Source organism: Chenopodium quinoa, unplaced genomic scaffold (assembly GCF_001683475.1).
Source record: "Chenopodium quinoa cultivar QQ74 unplaced genomic scaffold, ASM168347v1, whole genome shotgun sequence".
Lineage (NCBI taxonomy): Eukaryota > Viridiplantae > Streptophyta > Magnoliopsida > Caryophyllales > Amaranthaceae > Chenopodium > Chenopodium quinoa.
In genome coordinates this window covers 1331982-1337068 of record NW_018742287.1, presented here as the reverse complement: position 1 = coordinate 1337068, position 5087 = coordinate 1331982, and positions in this window count along the sequence as shown.

Sequence of the window (5087 nt, the reverse complement as noted above, 5' to 3'; positions counted from 1 at the left end):
AAGCCAAATTCGAACCAGAAACCCACTTTTTCTGGGGTTTTTCGTTTTTCAACGAAAGTTTTAATTCTTTTTAAGCCTTGATTAATGCAAGCATTACAAGGTTAGATTAAATACACATTTGCATCACTAATCTACTGGTTTTAAAATATCCTTGAGCATAATAATGGAGTGTTTATTAGTGCTTAAGTCGATATACGAATTTATCACATAAACTTGTTTTTCACAATTGCAAATAAATTGCAATAAGGTGTGAAAACTTGTTGTGATTTTGTATTTTAAGTTCCCAAGTATTGTTAAAGTTCTAATCTTTAAGTGTTTAAATGATTGGAACCCTAACCCTAAATTCCATGTTGAACAAAGTTTGGATTTTTTTCATGTTTTGGTTGATTAAAATCCATTAAGTTCAATTACTTGTGAGTAAAATTTGATTAGTCTTCATGTTAGAAGATGTAATCTTGGTATTTTACACAAGTATGCAAGTTGGAAATTTTTTATCATTGGATGATTAATTTATTTTTCCAACTCCCTTTTGTCAAATTCATGATTAATTTGCATATTGGCAAGATTAATTTTGGACATAGCTCATTTTATTTTAAGCATAATGTTTGACCTAATTTGTTCAAAATTGAAATTTTGGATAAATTTAGGCTTGTGCACCAATTAAAATAAAATTTGTTTAAGTTAGACTTAATGGTTGTTTTATTTTATTTTCCCTAAAATTAATTCTAAAATATAATTTGGAATTAATTCATGTCACATGTAAATCGGGATTAAAATCCCGAGTCATAGCACGCAAATCAAGGCAACACACCCAAGTGCCACCAAGGCTAGCCGGGCTGCCTAGCAGCCCACATGTGGCTGCCTATGGTGCGCACAAGGGCGAGGCCTTGATGCTGCTATGCGCTGTGTGTGTGTGACTGGGATGCATGGCAGGGATGCGTGGGGTGGCTGGGCTGGCTTGCGAAGCAAGCTGCTGGGCAACAAGCATCAGCCAGCGCACCACGAGCATCATGATGCGCCTGCCCAGCAGGCCAGATGCTCGTAGGCACCAGCGTGCTAGCGAGCATGCGAAGCATGCTGCCTAGCAGCTGGGGCTTGAGGCGCTGCTTGCTAGGCACAGCAGGCCTCAACCACGCACCATGGCGCCATGCCATGGGCTGCCTAGCAGCCATGGTGCGCACCCATCAAGGGCTTTGTTGGGTGATTTTGCTTAACGTTGAGCTATGATTTTGCGAATTTTTCCCGTATTAATAATTTTAATTAATTACTTTAACTAGGCTAAAAACCTCGATTTTCGATTTTGCAAAATTTTGACAAATTATGGGTTACGCCGACTTAATTAATCGGATTAATCAAGTACGGATGCGGAATTTAGTGGGAGCCTAATTAAATGCGTTAGCATTTTGCGTTTAGAAATAATGGATTAAACCACTTTGACTAGTTTTAATTAGGCGCGTTAATTGGATTAACGACCTAAGTTAGTTACTAGTTTTGCGTGTTTAATTGTGTATTTCGTAAAATTGCATGGGCCGTTCACAAATAGTGAACGGGTGAATGAAAAATTGTTTTCAAAACAGGTTGTTTGAAAATGGCAACTAGTGGGGCCCGACTAGGATAGAAAATACGGACTGCGTTCCGTTATGTATTTTTGTAAATCTAAATATGGTCTGCGAACCGTTGAGTATTTTTGTACTATTTAGATTAATCTTAGTCGTTCTAGCTAGCTTCTTTTATTTCATGTTGGCCAAGAAGTCTCAAGACGGCGTTTCGAAGAAGACGAGCCAAGATGAAGACCCATGGAAATTGAAGATTTCAAGGGGTCATGCTAGTTTCCAAATGCATCTATTTTTATGCCTTATATATTGTTATATATATATGTTTGCTAGATGCATGTCTATGATTTCTATGATGTTGCGATGATTAGTTAAGTTCACTTAAATCAACCAACATAGAAACCCAAGGTCCCTTAATAATATTGAGCTAAAAATTTGCCATTCCAAGAACAACACTTACCGAACTAATGCGCGTACATGATGGATTACGCCAAAGCGAGGCATCACTACTTCCCTAGGAACGTAAGGTATACTAGGTATACAAGTTGTCTTGGTTAAGCTCAACGATATCAGTAAGGAGTCCTTAGATGTCGTGGCAAAAGAGATAAAATGTCAAGTATGCATTAGATGCGACATTTTATCAAACCGAGAGTAGCTTGGAGCTATTAGCAATTGGAATGCTTACCTTAAGATATTTAATGTTAAGACAAGCCAAAGCATGCTTATCCATTTCTTGATCTTTGGGATCTCGGAATCATTTTATTCTTGCCAATAAGGGACAATCTTAAAATGCGTGGATAAAATGTTCAATAAGTGTGAATAAATGCATGAACGCTTTAAATTTCAACTTATTGATGTATGAATGGTTTATCATTTCAAATTCTTTCAATTGTAGAACAATGTTTGCAAGTAACTCGAACAACAACCAAATGTGCCCGGAACTCCCCGATAAGTTAGCTATCAAGCTTAACTTAACAAACCTTGATGAATGGGAAGAAGAACTAAGGAAAACTCTCCGGAGTTGTTCCAAGGAGTATGTTCTGGATACTTCCCTCCCAACTCTCTGTTCCAAGACCCTCTTGAGTGACGAAACTTATTGTGCATGGTCGAAAGACTGCAAATTAGTGTCACAACTCATGGCTAACTCCATCCTGGAAGAATGGAAAGAAAAACTTCCATTTTCCTTCCCAGATTTGTTCCTTGGAGGACTAAGGGATGTTGTCGGTGTGAGATTCTCTAAGAGTTTCAACGACAACAATGATGGACTCTTGTTTGAAGTGACTAGGTCACTTACGGACATGAATGTAAAGCCGCCGGATCAAGGTTGTCTTGCGAAAGAGAGGTACCATCTTTGGTCTACGGTCTGCAACACTAAGTTGAGACCGGGTATGCCCCTCCGACCCCATGTGGCAAGAATGACTAAGCTCTTCAAGCACATGGAACTCCTCGGAATTCCACTAGAAGATGGAATGGCCGGTCATATTTTGCTCACTTCACTCCACTCTGGATATGATGCATTAAAGGCATATATTTCTGATTCAAAGGAGACACATTCCTCAAAGAATGTGGTAGAGCTTTTGCACCGGGCCAACTCATTTGGGGCAACCAAAAGACCATCAAGAAGGAGGGATCTCAAGGTTAAGGCTAAGATGCGTTGCTTCTACTGTGGCGGGCAAGGCCACTTCAAGAGAGAATGCAAGCTCTTTCGGGAGGAGGAGGAGAGGAATGGAGCATCCGCCTCAGGTATCTTCCTTAACACTTGTGGATTAAGCTTATCATAAGGTATTGGATACCAAGTATGACTCACTTAATGTTGCCTTTTCAGGGACCAAGTGAGAAGCTTATCAAGTGTTGGTGCATGGACAAAAGACGACGAAGATGGTTTTTCGGTTGTGCTTGCATGCACTATTTTGTCTATGACATGTAATTAAAACTATCTCTAGTTTTATCATGCTTTGAACATATTATCCATGGTGTTGGACACCTAGGAATTTCAAATGTAAGACTTTTGACAATAGTTGTTTCAAGTTTATCTTACAAATTTATGTTCAATTAAATTGCATGTTTTACATATGACAAAGTTGATACCACTAAGCTAAGACCATCGAGTCGAATCAAACCTACTTGTGGCATTGTCGTCTTGGACACATTAACATCAAACGCATCAAGAAACTTCTTCAAGAAGGTGTTCTTGACTCATTTGACTTAGAGTCGTTTGAAAATTGCGAAGGATGCTTATTAGGCAAGATGATCAAACAAACATTCTCCAAGTTGGGAGAAAGGGTAAGTGACTTATTAGGTTTAATACACACGGATGTATGTGGACCTATGAGCACACCCGCAAGGCAAGGTTACCGATATTTCATCACCTTTCAAACGACGATTATAGCAGATATGGCTATATCTACTTAATGTCGAATAAATCTGAATCCTTTGAAAAGTTCAAAGAATTTCAGAAAGAGGTTTAAAATTAACTTGGCAAGAAAATTAAAGCACTTCAACCGGATCGAGGTGGCGAATATTTGAGCCATGAATTCGACGATCACTTGAAAGAATGTGGCATTCTTTCAGAGTTGACACCTCCTGGAACTCCTCAATGGAACGGAGTGTCCGAACAGAGGAATCAGACCTTGTTAGACATGGTTCGGTCAATGATGGGTCTTAGTGAACTCCCTATCTCGTTTTGGGGACATGCGCTACAAACAGCAGCACTAACACTGAATAGAGCTCCGTCAAAAGCTGTTGAAAAGACTCCATATGAATTATGGACTAAGAAACCTCCTAGGTTGTCTTTTCTCAAGATTTGGGGATGAGAAGCATATGTCAAGCGATTAATTTCGGACAAACTTCACCCCAAATCGGATAAGTGTTTCTTTGTGGGATATCCAAAAGAAACCAAAGGGTATTACTTCTACAATAAATCCGAGAACAAAGTATTTATTGCTCGTGATGGTGTCTTTTTGGAGAAGGATCACCTTTCCAAAATGACAAGTGGGAGGAAAATCGAACTCGATAAAGTTCGAGAGGACGAGCAACAATGTCAACCTGACAAAACTGACAATCTAGATACTTTGGAAGCATCTGAGAAGATTGGTCAGAGTCAAACAGACAATGTAAATGCTCAACCGATTACCCTACGTAGGTCGCAACGGCAAAGATCTCAACCAGACAGATACCTCGGTATTGTCTTAACTGATGATTAGGACATCCTAGTTATGGATGGTGATGAGCCGGCGACATACAAGCAAGCTATGACGAGCCCCGACTCTGCAAAATGGCAAGAGGCCATGAAATCCGAGATGGACTCCATGTCTAAAAAATCAAGTCTGGGACTTGGTGAATTTGCCCGAGGGTTATACACCCATTGGTTGCAAATGGATCTTCAAAGTGAAGACAGACAAAGATGGAAATGTATCGGTATACAAAGCTAGACTGGTGGAAAAAGGTTATAGACAAGTCCACGGGATTGACTATGACGAAACTTTTTCACCAGTTGCAATGCTAAAGTCCGTCCGGATTATCCTAGCGATTGCT